General features: G+C 48.5%; 1 long non-coding RNA gene across 2 annotated transcripts; it reads right to left on the bottom strand.

The window, feature by feature from the left end:
• Window positions 1–8942: 8942 nt before the first annotated feature.
• Window positions 8943–12475, bottom strand: LOC116653473 (uncharacterized). Of its 2 annotated transcripts, XR_014935836.1 has the most exons (3): window positions 12406–12475; window positions 11171–11648; window positions 8943–9118 (listed from the first exon to the last, which is right to left on the bottom strand). It is a non-coding gene; the product is annotated as an uncharacterized LOC116653473 (long non-coding RNA). The 2 variants fall into 2 exon arrangements; XR_014935834.1 differs by lacking the exon at window positions 11171–11648.
• Between the last annotated feature and the right edge of the window lie 2485 nt (window positions 12476–14960).

Here is a 14960-nt window from a genome sequence, read left to right as displayed (position 1 = left end):
TCCATTAGTATGTTGGGCTGATTCAACTTATATCCTGCCCTGTTGTGTCTGACTCATTTTTCCCAGTCTCCAGGAGAAGCCTGAAGGAAAGCAGAGGGCCCTTCACATAGATGCTCAAGGTCTCTATCAGATAATAACTGAAGAAATATTTGCCATGACCACGCTATGGTCATTTTTTGCCATTCCTTAGTCACTTGGCAGCCAATGGAGGGAAGAGGCGAGAGCAGGGTGGGGGAGAGTAAATGAGACAGAGGGACAAGAACAAAAGATTTCTTTGTAGTGCAGAGAGAGAGAAAAGGGAAAGCATCACCAAATGCCCAGAAGCCATCTTTGTAACAAGAGACCTATTCTCTCTGCTGCTTGGAAAACAAGTTGGAGTAAAAGGCCCTGGTTGAATTAACCCTTCACAGAGGCAACTCACTGAGCATGAAGGAAAGAGGCATGGCCATGAGAGGCGTGATCTGTGTGGTGAGGTAGTGGCACTGGCCTTTAAGCAATTTAAAGCAAGGATTGGTTGTCTGGGAAGAGGAGGTGGGGATGACGTTGGGTGGTTTGACCATACCAAAGATCTAAAATGTCAGATGTCCTTTCTTCACAGAAGCTTTGGTTTTGGCAAAGATCTTTAGAGGGGTTTTTGCAGCATTTGAGGCAACAGATCTTTTCCACGGACATTGTTTTTTCTTGGGGACAGAGAGAAAGGAAAACATTCCCCCTCAAAATACACATTTTGCTTCAACATAATCTTGTCCAAGAAACCTCTGTAAATTTACCTCCCACCTACCTGCCCTTCAAAAATTCCAGCCTTGCACACTGCATCTCTCTTGTTCATGTCTTTAACCTTTCCTTGGCTGAGCAGAAAAATGTTATTGGAGTTAGGAGTTCCCTATAGAAGTGGTAAACAATAGGTAAACAAAATCCTCCATCCTTAAAGAAGCAATCAGTTTTTTCATTGTGAACACTTTCCCTTGGTCCTCTTCCCACCCTTTCTAAGAAAGCTTCCTCTTTTACTGTGCGGACACTTTTGAGTGAAATGAGACTTCAGCAATGATAATACAAGGAAAAAGATATAGCTGTGGAAACACACTCTGAACTCTGAGTTCAAATCCTCAAATATGTGAGGTTGTTTTGTATGCAAGCTTGCTCAAAGTGCTCTGCCAATTAAAAAAAGTGAGACAGCCAGGTCAGAAATAAAGGCTTTTTATCTCCATGAAAATACAGAAGGAACAGCATCCTGCTTCTGGAGCCTCATCCCATGGAGCTAAGCAAAGGGAAGAAAAGAACGGTTTGGAAATGAATACAGAAGGGGAGCAGTGTCCAGCCATGGGTCAGCCATCCCCCTGGGCACTGATGGGGTAGATGCTGTGGGTGCCCCCTGAGCCCGCAGTCAGGTGGGCTGCAGAGCGGATGTGAGATGCACACAACATTACGCCTGTGCTTTCGTAAATTACCGATCACATGGGACTCGTGCGCCTGTGTTTGAGCAGTGCTTTGAAAACAACTAGGAAATTCATACAGCCACAGGACTCTGCAGTCTCCTGGCACTCCCCCACTCCCTGACCTTCTCCCTCCCTTTTGCCTCCTTTCTATGTCTCTCTCTGTCTTACTGGGATGGTAACCACAAAGGCTGGAGTTGAGTTTTGCTCCCACTAAACTCATCCTGTGCCTTGGGATATTTGTGTTGGCACCTGGTCTTGGCATCCAACCTACCTGTGCTGCTCAGGCCACCTGTGCTGTGCGATGTCCCCTGGAGCCCTACCAGAGAAATCCTCGAGTTCAGTCTCAAGATAGACTGAAGGAAATTTCCCCAGAGGGGATACTAAATATGATTAAACCCATTGCTCAACAGGATTTTCACTATTGCAGTTCTGAGTCTTGCAGGAAATTACTCTCTTGGCACTAACAACCATTTCAATACCTTACAGGCACGTACTGGGGTCTCTTCTAAGGTAGGAAGGTCAACCTGATCTAGTGCCTGATTTAGTGGATGGCAACCCTTCCCATGGCAGGGGGTTGGAACTGAATGATCCTTAAGGTGCCTTCCAACCCAAGCCATTCTATGATACTATGATTCTATGACTCTATGATTCTATCATTCTATGATTCTATGACTCTATGATTCTATGACTCTATGATTCTATCATTCTATCATTCTATCATTCTATGACTCTATGATTCTATGACTCTATGATTCTAAGAATGAGTTCTGTAAGACCAAGTTTTAAGTGCAAGTGGAAAACTAAGAAAATTGAATGTCAAATCTGTCCAGCCTCCACTGCTCCCTCATTCACAACTCATTCACAGCAACCAAGACCCTGGCCAAGCTAAGTGCAGGTCTTGATCTGTGTAGAATAGGAGCGACCACACAAACACTAAATGCATATCTTTGAGTCTTGTCTCCCCTAATGAGCTCATGATGTAGCTAAGTTCCTATGGAGTATGGCTAATGACCTTGCTAAGTGCAAAGAGTTCAGGGAGTCAGGAAGGAAATGAGGAATGTAGTGGGCTATGTCAAGAGAAGCTTTGTGCAGTGTTGGCAGCTACACTGTCTTCTATTGTACATTAGTCCACCTATCATTTATGCCAAGCAGGTCTATGCTAGCTAAGAAGCTGAGGATCTTTGTCTCTAGCCCGTAAGTCCTTCACCTTTTTCTGCTTCATATACTTCCCCAGGTGCATTTCTGCTGACTGCAGTCTTCCCTTCCCTTCCCTTCCCTTCCCTTCCCTTCCCTTCCCTTCCCTTCCCTTCCCTTCCCTTCCCTTCCCTTCCCTTCCCTTCCCTTCCCTTCCCTTCCCTTCCCTTCCCTTCCCTTCCCTTCCCTTCCCTTCCCTTCCCTTCCCTTCCCTTCCCTTCCCTTCCCTTCCCTTCCCTTTCCTCCCCTCCTCTTCGCTCTTTTTCCATCTGTCCTTCTTTTTTTTCCATCTATCCTTAAAATAGATGGGAGAATTTTGGAGCGAAGTCCCTATCTTTCTGTGTACTCATCCAGGTTTGAGTCAAGAGGATCTGCTGGAGGCAAAACAACAAATACCAGAATGTGGGAGAGGACGTAAGAATAAGTAGGTCAGTATCAGTGTAATGTGAAAGAAATTTCAGGAAAACTAGTGCAGTTAAGCTGTTTGAGTAGAAGTGCAACAAGATGAAGCATTTAAAACTATTATGACCTCTGTACTTGACATAAAGTCTAGACATTTCTGAATGAAAACACTTCTAAACTGTCTCAGAACTGACCTTCTGTTGCCTTGAAGCGGGCACGTTCTGGCTCAAATTCTTGTTAGGTTAGACTTTAAGTGCAGTTGGACAAGTTAGATCCTCAACAGACTGTGACTTGACTTTGGCCAGAATGGCCCATGTCTGGCTGGCTTAGGCCAATTTACACTGGGTTTGATCTAGTTGAGTTATGCTTACATGATCTGAACACAAGACTGATGTAGGCTTGAGATGGCATCTTGTGACAGTCATGGTGTGGGTAGGCTAGACTTGGCTGGGCTAGCTGCTGGAGGCAGTGTTGAATTTGGTGCTGAAAATAGGACATAGGACTGGTTTTGGCTGAATTAAGAGTTTTTATGATGGATTGGGGTGAACTGATGGGAAGAGTTTGTCTGGGTACAGATCTGATGAAATGGGGAGAGTTACCTCGCTGGGAAGCCATTTGCTGGACCAGCCCACCATGGTTAGGAAAAAGACTATTCACCAAGTTCTGAATCAGGATCCCCCAAAAGCAGACAAAACCCTTTAGTTTCTCAGTGGCCAGCTTCTCCAGGCCATCTTCTCCTACCTCATCCTTGCACGCTTATGACCAATGCACACCAGAACATCTGCATCTCCTGCATGAGCTGGCCCATCAGGTAAAATCCATTCATCACTCAACATTCTAGCTGCATAAAGGAAAATTCCTCAAACACAGTTGACCACGAGTGTTTGGAGTGAGGACATGAAAACTCAACACATGGCTTCTTTTCCAATGGCTAGAGTTTATCAACTGCAAATTTTGGTATAGTCTATTATAGGCATTTGAAGTGCACCTCCACAGTGTTAACAGTCAAGTGGTAAAATTAATACTTAACTTGAAGGCAGGATTGAGCCCCAAATAAAAGAAAATTCAGACTATTTCCAAGTAATCTTACCAAATGTCTCAGCATAAAATGTGGTACCTGGATATTCTGACAAGTCAGTCTATGTGGGGTGACAGTGCTATCAAATCCCTCCCATCCCCGCTTGTTTGGGCTCTGCTTTTTAAAAGAACACAGGAAGAAATGTGTAGTGATGGATAGGAGACAGTGTGGTCCTGGGGAGAAGCACAGCCCCACTGCCTTATAGAGCAAGCAGAGAGTGGAGCAGGAGAGCGGAGGGTAGCACAGCGCTGTACAGCTGCAGGGCTGCTCACAACAGGGCAGAGCTTGTGGAGAATGTGCTCTTTGTTCCCTGCCTTTAAAGGGTAAGAGAAACACTTATGCATGGCAAATTAGCCCAAAAATGTATTTCTCTAAAACACCCGATTGTCTGGCCAGCTCTGCAGCTGCAGGGAAGTTCCAGGGAGAGAAGGGGGAGGCGGCGGGAAGGAGGAGGAGGAGGAGGGAGGCAGGGAAGGAGGATTCTGATGTCTGGGGAGGGGGGAAAAGCAAGATGATTGTACAAACAAGGGAGAAATTCTCATGCTTCAATTGAGGCACAAGTGAGTGAGGGCATCCCAATGGAGAGGCCACGTTGGTGGCCAGAGGAGAGTCCCCATGGGGCTGGAAAGGAAAGGGGACATGAGACAGCAAGAGCCAGCAGTGTCGGGGCATCCTGACCCCAAGCAGGTTCAGCTGTGCCATCTGGACTGGGATGCTCCGCACCAGTGCCATGCTCCTCTTGTCACCACCTTGTCCTGGGGGTGACTGGATGATTTTCTCTCTTCTGAGAAAAACATGCAGGGTACAACTCACTTTGGAGCTCACATTCCTCTCTGGAGTGCTTCTATGCTGATGCTTGGCTATAAAATGTTCCAAATATACCCACACTTCATCTGGGCCTGCTGTGAGTTTCCACCCTAATGCTGGTACTCCATTAGAAATTCACACACCATTGCTGGTGGACAAGTGAATTCCCTGAACTTCCCTTGGTTTGGAGGGCAAAACTCAATGGTGATTTTCCCAACAACTCTGCCAGTTCTATGGACTCAGAATCAAGAGCACGCTGAATTTCTCCAGGCAGCATCTATCAATAACCGCATCTACTAAAGGTTAGGACATGTTCACTTGGGTGCCCAGATTCCCTAGAGAATTTCTGAGCTCTCAAAGGAGCCTGCTGTCTGTTTTCTCCTTGGAGAGCAACAGAAGACTTGTGAATGGGATCAAATCTTTGAAAAAGTGGGGCATGCTCTGTGGGAATAGCACTACAGGGACAAAGAAACTGGAGTGAGCTCAGACTGTGACAATCCTGTCCCTGCCTCAAGGGGTGCCACTGAAACCAGAGTCAGGCCCACTGCCAGCATAGTTGAGAACTAAATGTCCAAGGAGGATCTCTCACCCTTTCTGGGCTGAAGGTTTCCTCTCTGTGTCTGCGATGAAAATGTATTTGCTCTTCTGTTATCCATATGGAATGAAAAGTGCTCCCTGCTGAAAACTACAGTGCTTTGCAAGCACAGTCTGAGGCAGTCTGGTTATGTCTCATTGCTGCCCACTGAATGCTCTTGGGAGCATCTGTTGTGTGACCCACTCTTCAAGTTGGTAATCTAGAAGTCCTACAAATCTTCTCCCACTGGATGGGATAGATGTACTATATGAACATATAATGATACCAGCTGTTGATGGGAATTATTCATTCAAGAGAGAGGGTACACAAAAGTGATTCAGATGATACTGTGTCATCCTATGGAGGTACCTGCTGGATATGTACAGCATTTGACTAGGGGAAGACAGCACTGGGTCTGAGGAGGATTCCTGTAATGGGGAAGCAGATTGGACTTAGCAGGGGCAGGGGAGTGTGATGAGTGGAGGAGGAGGTGAGGAGCTGAATCATTCTTGAAATGAGTGCTAGGGAAGCTGATGACATCTCTACGATCCTGTTGTTGTTATCTAGCTCATCTCTGCTTGGCTATTGGGGTGGCTCACTCTACCACTTGCTGTATAGACAGGGGAAGAGGGGAGTGAAAATCATAGAATCACAGAAGGTTAAGATTAAGGTTGGAAAAGACCTCTTAAGGTCATACAGTTCAACTGCCAGCCCATCCCCACCATGCCCACTGCCCACGTCCCTCAGTGCCACATCCACACGGTTCTGGAACACCTCCAGGGATGGTGACTGCACCACCTCCCTGGGCACCCTGTGCCACTGCAGCACCGCTCTTTTGGAGAATAAATTGTTCCTAACATCCAACAAGAACCTTTCCTGATGCCAGCTGAGTCCTCTCATCCTATCACTATTACCTGAGAGAAGAGGCTGACCCTCACTTTGCTACAACCACCTTTCTGGTAATTGTAAAGAGTGATAAGGTCTCCCCAGAGCCTCCTCTTATCCAAGTCACATGAGTTTAAGCCTCAGTTCTTAAGGCCACAAAGCTACAGCTATGTCAGCATTGGGCCTCATGATATGCAGGCAGGGAATGGCACAGCTCGATGGCAGGCCTGCCACTGGTCCCCACATCACTTGCTGCAAAATGAGACTTGGAGATGCCATGAATCCAGACACAGTCCAGCACTTTGTGTAGACCCTAAGGCTTCCCAGGGATGTGGCATCATCTGAGGGTGGGAATGACAAGAGCTTAGTGGCAAACAGTTGGCCAAAAATGAGAAAGTCAGGCGAATGAAAGATGCAGACTCAGTTATAATTCAACCAGCAGTTTTATCTGGACAGCAAGAGTGGGTGGGGGATGTTTAAAATATCAAAACATTTCATTTCAAGGCAGTCTTTCTGAATTATTCTCTTTTCTAAATGCCAGAATGTTGTGAATGGACATTTTGAAAGAGAATTTCTGACTTTTCATTTCAAACCAGCATGGTCTTGACCCAGGCTGAAAGATAAGAGGTCAAATACAAGATAATAACCACAAAGTAAAACATGCTATTTCAGATTTAGTAGAATGTTTCAATCTCTGACTTATGCTACTTTAATAATAATAATAATAATAATAAAGTCTTTCTTGGCTGAACCACAGTGATTTTGTCCATATTTTTTCTTCCATCTCATCTTCTGAACCAGACCTTCCATCATTCACCCAGCTTTCCTGGTAGGAGTTTCATTAGTGGTAATTGTGTAGTGGCAGACAGAGTTGAAGGAAGGCAAGGTTTCGTCAGCACAGGATGCTTGGCTGGTACTCAGACCTGGGCATAGGAGAATAATATTGTGACTTGGATCCCCTTGCACCTTCCTGAGATGCTGAGAGCCCCTTACAGCAGAGCTCCTGCATGTCTGGACCACTGTTCCCATAAGTGACACCTCTGGGATGGTGTACCATCAATGTCTATACTGATTATATGGATGAGGGGATTAAATGCTCTCTCAGTAAGTCTGCAGATGATACAACACTGGGAGGAAGTGTTCATCTGTCTGAGGGTAGGATGGCCCTATAGAGGTTGTTCAGTCTGGAGAAGAGGAGCTTAGGAGAGACCTTATCACCCTCTACAATGACCCAAAAGCAGAGTGTGGCTCCCAGGTAATAATGATAGGATGAGAGGTAATGGCCTCATGTTGCACTGGGGGAGGTTCAGGCTGGGTGTTAGGGAAAATTTCTTCTGAAGAGCAGTGCTGCAGTGGCACAGGCTGCCCAGACAGGTGGTGCAGTCACCGTCCCTGGAGGTGTTCCAGAACGTGTGGATGTGGCACTGAAGGACGTGGTCAGTGGGCATGGTGGGGGTGGGCTGATGGTTGGACCAGGTGATCTTAGAGGTCTTTTCCAACCTAAATTATTCTGTAATTCTGTGAATCATTGCAGCAGGAATGTGGTTGAGATATCTCACCCAACCAGTGTCACCGTGGTTGGGATAAAACCAGCTGGGTAGTGACCTGAGATGAACTAAACACATCCTCAAGCACCCCAGGAAAAATTTCTCTCATCTCAATAAATTTCACTCACTACAGCACAGCTATTTACAGTGGGGTTTTCTCTGTGCCCTTCTCAGCAGTGTTTGCATCAGCTCATTTCCACAGGTAGCAACAAGCAAAGTAAAGATGTGCAAAGCCTTGGTGGCTGCAGTGGTTTTGTCATCTTGTTTAGTCAGGGTGACAAAAGCAGGTTCAATCTCAAGGAACACAGAGAACAGCCCTTCTCCTGCTTCCCTCACCCTCACAGCCCCAGTGAATAGAGTTGGCAAGGGTGGGCACAGCCCCAGCCACTGGGACTGATGGCTCCCAGTGTGATTAAGCAGCATAAAGGCACAGAGTGGCCCCGTCGCAGCTCCATCCCAACCCATCCTCCCCAGCTGCAGCAGCATCCGCTGCAAGACCAGACCGGCCATTCCTACCCCGTCTTTCTGTGTAGTTCATCTTTTTTTTTCCCTCTCTCGTCTCCCCCGGCCTCCCTCTCTTTTTCTTTCTCTCTCTCTTTTTTCTCTTCTCTCTCTCTCTCTCTTTTTTTTTTTTTAATTTAATCCCCTTTTTTTTCGAACATATCATTACAGGAGCAACAAAAAAGATGGGACAATACAGCCATTGATGAGCTGCTCTCGTCCTCCAGTCCCGGTCCCCCCCACTCCCTCCCTCCCCTCCTCTGGTGCGTGCCAGCACTCTTTCCACCCGCCCAGGGCTGGAGCCAGCGCCAAACAACCTCTGCTAATAAACAAGAGGAACCAGATAAACCAGGAACACAATAGAGGGATTTGTTGCACTTTAGTGATGGTGGGAACAATGTCAACTCCGTGGTGCAGCTGCATGGACCCCCTCCCATCCTCTCCCCTCACTGCCTTGTGCCCCCCGCGCACTCGCAGACCAACACTGTGATTTATGAAAGGCCAGAGGTCACTGTGCATTAAAGGGCTCCTTTCTTGCATCATTTATTAACCCCTCTACGACAAGGGCTGCTTATTGTGGCACTGGTGGCACGGGGATGGAGAGGGGGCTGAGGAGTCCTTCCCAGAGGCACCGCATATCTCTTGTGGGATGCTGAGATGCTGTGTTAGTGCTTAAATCCATTTTCACAGCAACCTGAGGCACATGGGAAGGAAGGAAGGAAAGTTTTAGTGAGATACATTTTGGCTACCAGCTCTGTGTCAGTAAAAGCAACTTGAGCACCCCAGTGCAGCTCTGTTCCCATTTCACATGAGTCATCTTCTACCCAACCTGTGCTCAGTGCTGTGCTGGTGAGCTGAACTCATGTTTAGTCCTGCAGCTATGTGTGCATCTAGGATTGGCCTGAAGGATTGCCCCGCAGACCCCATCAGCCATACGGTGGCCCTTCAGACACCTTATGTCAGCAGGTGTGAACTTGCAGTGCAGCCACAGCTGGGCAGAGAGGTGTCAGGTTGGCTACTTTGAGATTCCATTCTCAGGCCAGGATATAGGTGACCAAAGTATCTCCTTGCCTTGTGGAAGCAGGTTTCTATCACAGGCAATTTTGCACTGTCACCATGTCATGCTTTCAAGCCTGTCTTTGTGACAGCAGATCAAAACAATGAAACATGGACATGCTAATTTGCAGGCTTGGTCTTTTGTTGCAGTGACCACGCTCACTTTGAGAGAACTGATGTGGTGGCAAAGCGGATTCTACAGTCCGCTGAGCTACCCACATCCCCAGAGGTGTTTATGGGCTCCTTGGAGACCCTCTGACTGACCAAGCTTGCTTAGAGAGACAAAACCCATCCCTTCTGATGGCTTGGTGCAGGGGATAAAATGGTGCTGGTGAGCCTAGACATCTTCCCTCTCATGAAATGGATGGGGAACAAGGGACAAAAGAACTGGAAACCAGTCCCCAAATTAGGAGCTGGTGGGAGCCATTTGTGTATGGGCTCATGGGGCAGAGGGGATGCAAAGGTTGGGGTCCTGCCACTCAAATGCCGGCTGGTAGCTCTGGTTACCAGCCCAAATGCGCCTGCCCTAGCTTTGGTGCCTCGGCCTGGGGCCGTGCTCCGTCGCTCGCTCTCCCTCACATTCCTCCGGGAGCTGATCAGGGCTTGAATGACACCCCAGATGACTCCTTGCTATTAATTCCTGCGAACAGAATGGGCTCCTTGTTCTCCCAGTCCTACTCTCTGGAGGAATTACAGGGGCCAAGGCAGCGGGCTGAAGCCTTCCTGATTTAACCCTTCCCCCGGCTCCCCAAGAGCCTCCCTGCTGCCACTGGGTTGTTGGAGCTGAAAGTCTTCCCAGAGTTACCTTGGCCTCCACTCACTGAGTCCATCAGGGTCACCCAGCACTGTTACAACCAAAAGACCCCATGAGAGAGTCTTCTTTTCTGGTCATTCTGCCCACACATATTTAGGAGTACTCATTTCTTCTCTTTCCCCCTGGGCATCCCTCCTTGGTCATACAGTCAAAGAGCACTCAGTTGCATCTGTTGTATCACTCTGAACATGGAAGACTCCACCTAACATGAAACTTTCTCCCCCATCTCCTCATTCCTTCAGTACTTGCTTTTTGGGATTTGCTTTTTGGAATTACACCTGGCTTCTTGGTTAGGAGGTGAGGGGGTTAACAGTCTGCCACCCATCAAAGCAGGTAGCAGACAGACCTGCCAGGCCTTGCTATTCTTTGATCTTCCCAGGCCCTGGTAATGTAGGAAATTGTCTCAGGGACAATGAGGACTTGCATAGTATTACCATTATCAGTTCTCCCCACACTCATGAAGGAATGGATCAGATGTTGGGCCAGGAGCTGCCTGGGATCCTTGCGATGGTCTGAGGTGCTTGCCCTCTCTGTTTTCCAAGAGGGTTCCTGCACCCCCAAGGTTGAGATTTAGGAAAAGTTTCCCTAGAACTCTTGTCTTGGGGTGATGAAAAATAGGGCCACATTCCATTGGCATTACCCACCCCTTGTCAACAACCTCGACGAAGGCAGCCACCACCCATACAGGACACTAGATCTAAGAGAGGAAGCAAAAAAACAACCCCACCATGCAATGATCAATTCTGTGTTCCTTTGGCACCCCAGTGGTGTGGGGAACACAGCTAACTATCTTGCAGCCGCATGGATGTGCCTCCTGGTACAGTGCTGCTAAACACAGAGTGGGTTGCAGGCAGCTCTCTGATTTTTCTGTGTCACCTGTGCCATCTCCTTCTTCTTTGGGCTGCCCCACTGAGTCTCTTGATGGGGAGAGCCAAGAGTCACCCGGGAATGTCTAGGTTCAGTATTGGGAGCTTCAGCCAAAACCTATGAGGTGTGATGATGACCAGAACCCAGCTGTGTTTCCCATGCCCAGCTCCGAGGGATGTAGGGTCCCTTTGCTTCTCCTGTTTATGGAAAGGCCTTCAGATCTACTTTCATGCTGGTTGCTCGGTGACATTAGGTCAGGGAGGCATTTGAGAGCGAGGCACAAGGAAGTGGCAGAGATGAGGCTGGCGTTGGGAGCCCCAGCAAAAATAAGGTCCTGATCTCATCCAGGCTGCCATAAATCAAGTCCCATGATGTCTCACGAGTGAGGCCAGCCACAGACCCATATATTTTCTGAGCATCATCATGAAGTGTTGGCCTCTGTCTTTGCTCCTCTCTGCTTTTCCCTTGAGCATCACACTCAGGCAACCTTTGAATTAGAAGAGTAACCAGTTGAAACCTTGCCATTTTTTTCTGTTCTCATGCCTTCCTCTCTGGATGTCTCAGATGGTCTTGTACTGCCCAAACTTTGCCCTTCCTAGCCTCTACTTTACCACAGAACTGAGCCATGTGGCTTCCCATCTATTTCATGGTCGTGGTGATGAGGTGTGAGAGGGCCTCATGACACTTCCACATCAAAGGAGACGTGCAGTGCTCACTATTTTTGGCTGGGGCAGGGGGATTTCCAGCAGGTGCCAACCACCCCCCACATCCTCAGTCTTCCCACCATCAGATTGCCTGGTCCTTCTCTCCTTTGTTTTTCCCTCCTGAGTGAGGGGATAGAGTAAATACATTTAGATCTCCCTATAACATGGCTTCGAGGGGCTGAAGACACACATTTCCAGCAGGGGGGTTTCCTCCATTCTCCACCCTCCACCTTCCATTCTCCATCTTATATCTTCCATTCCCCACCCTCCACCCATCTTCCATCCTCCATTCCCCATCCTCCATCTTCCATGCTCCTGTCTTCAGCCCTCCATCCTCCACTCTCCATCCTCCTCTTCCTCACCACCTGCCTCTCTCCTCACCTCCATGCCAGTCAGGATGCTCATCCCACATAGAAGCTGGGGAGGGATGAGTACTCAGCTTCAGCCCCCCCTGTCTACTCCACACCAGATGCCAATCCATGCCCACAGACGGTAGGAAGGACAAGACCCCTGGACCCCCACCCTGACCCCAAGACCCACCTCCATGAGACAGGGTGCTCTCCCTGCTGCTCCCAGCCCGGGTCTCCTCTCCCATCCTCGGGTCTGAGACGAGCTGGGCTCTCTGAAAAACCTTTTTATGTGCGCGCGCGCGTGTGCGTGAATCACATGATGGCCGTTCACCTGTATCCCGAACAAAGGCAGCGCACTGTTTGAGGCCCAAACAAGCAAGCAGGCAAGGGGAAGGAGGGGGGTGCCAGGAAAACTGAAGGGGCTGTTGAGAGAGCGGGTGCGCGCGGGAGAAAATCCTTATCAAACTCCCAATTCATGGGTCTCCCTTTCCCTCAGCACACTGCCGGTATTGTTTGCCCGTTGTGTGTGTGTTTTTTCTGGTGTCTGCCCTGACCCCCCCATTCCCAGCTCTGACGCTGTTTTGCTCTATGGAAAGGTTTCATGGGGAACCCCTCCCATTTTCCCAGGCAGTCCTGGGACAATACCAGTGCTGTGCCCCCAGGCTGGGCACAGGACAAAAGCTGGCCCTGTCTCCCAGATGGGAAGCTTGCTGGGGTGCAACCATGCCAGGTTTTTGGGGTCCCTCACCCACCAGTGGCTGAGAGCATACACCAAAATCTCCCAGTGGACATCCTCTGACCTTTCCTTCCATCTCCAAACTATTATCTGTGTTTCTCTTCACTTCTTTCCTGTAGACAGACTCTCACCTCTTAGTCTTCCCTTCCCATGGGTGCAATCATCCAGCAACATTCCTCCTCAGCAAACTCAGTGGATGTTGTCCTTGATGTCCCACCAACATGGCCTTCACATTAAGATCCTACTGAGCTGGGTCCTGCTCCTGCGATGATGCTTCATGCACCCAGCCTGGATGCAGAAACACCTACAACAGCAGGACAGATCCCCTTCCCACCTCAGCTCTGCCTGTTGCCCTCCTGACATGTCTTTTGCATGAAGTAGCACCCTCCGACTTTTGCATACTGAGGACTGAAGCACAAATAATAGATTTCTCCAATGTAACACAGGAAATCGGTGGCTTAGGAAGGTCTCCAGCTGGTGAACTAACTCCCTTCACTGTTAGATCCTTCATCTGCAAAAGACTGACTCTTTTTATGGGCTACCCAATACTTGGAGCACCTCACCCACACAGTAACGCAAGCTTAAACTAAGGGAATGAAACCTGCTATATGAGAACTTCCCAAATCCAGTCGTAAGGAAGCCTTAAATTGATGAAGCCATGCCAGCCCAGTGATTCCTGAGACAAGAGATCTCTCCTCTCCTCTCCTCTCCTCTCCTCTCCTCTCCTCTCCTCTCCTCTCCTCTCCTCTCCTCTCCTCTCCTCTCCTCTCCTCTCCTCTCCTCTCCTCTCCTCTCCTCTCCTCTCCTCTCCTCTCCTCTCCTCTCCTCTCCTCTCCTCTCCTCTCCTCTCCTCTCCTCTCCTCTCCTCTCTTCTCCTCTCCTCTCCTCTCCTTTCTCCCCTCTCCTCTCCTCTCTCTTCTCCTCTCCTTCCCTCTTCTCCTCTCTCCTCTTCTCCCCTCTCCTCTTTTGTGTCTTTGTCTTTTTGCCTCAGCTGAACAGAAGCATCACACCTCTTCCCACTGTTGTAGAGGTATGTTCTGCCACAGCTTGCTCTCCTGTGTCTGTTTTCATAGCAAAAGGAAAGAGATGAATCATGGATGGAAGAGAATTCAAAAAAGGTCTCATACATCAAGGCAGGGATGTAAGAGCTCCTGTCCCTGGTGGAGAAGGAGAGCAGTGGGGCCAACAGTGATTCAGAGCCCTGTGGGTTACTGAAGAACCTTCCTGGCTTGCTCTTGTTCTTGCCACAGTTGGGAGTTGGAGAATCAGACATCCTTCTGCTCACCTAGACTCTGGAGACATGGAGGAAACCCCAAACTCTACCACTTGCTACCTTGCTGGAGTTAAGCATAGACTCATTCTCCCTGTAGATGCCACAAGTTTGGTGGCTTCTTTGATTCTGCATCCAGTGGACCATTGACATCATTTCGTTTGGAAGCTGGGGTCTCTCTTGGTGGGAGAGATTGTCCCATTCCATAAGGCTTGAGGCTGTCTCTCCAGTTGCTGCTTTGGTCAAGGAAGCATGGCATCGATCCTGGATTCCGAGCATGTTAGCTCAGATGTTCAGCACCATCCTTGGGATTGGTTCCCTTATGTTTCGAACAGTGCCAGACAGGGATTTTGTGGGGTGTTACACTGAATCATAAATCACTGAGATTGGAAAAGACCTCTAAGACCAGCTAGACCAAATGTCAGCCCATCCCTACCATGCCCACCAATCACATCCTACTGTGCCACATCCACACAGTTCTTGAACACTTCCAGGGACTGTGACTCCACCACCTCCCAGGGCAGCACCATTCTTTCTACCATAAAGATTCTGGAAAGTAAAGATCTGCTACAGAAGCTAAAAATGTTCTTGAAATCCTTTGAACTTTGTTCCCTGGGTCACAGTCATTCACCTCCTTGCATTTTCTTGCTTCTCACCTTCAGGTTGGCTCTCCAGCAAAGAGCTGGGATTCAGGAGGATCTGGGAAGATTATCAGAATTCCATGGGTGATCTCTCATGG

The sequence above is a fragment of the Coturnix japonica genome, chromosome 1 (assembly GCF_054131305.1).
Source record: "Coturnix japonica strain WE chromosome 1, WE-NBRP24, whole genome shotgun sequence".
NCBI classification, from domain to species: domain Eukaryota; kingdom Metazoa; phylum Chordata; class Aves; order Galliformes; family Phasianidae; genus Coturnix; species Coturnix japonica.
This window is presented reverse-complemented; position numbering and strand designations above follow the sequence as displayed.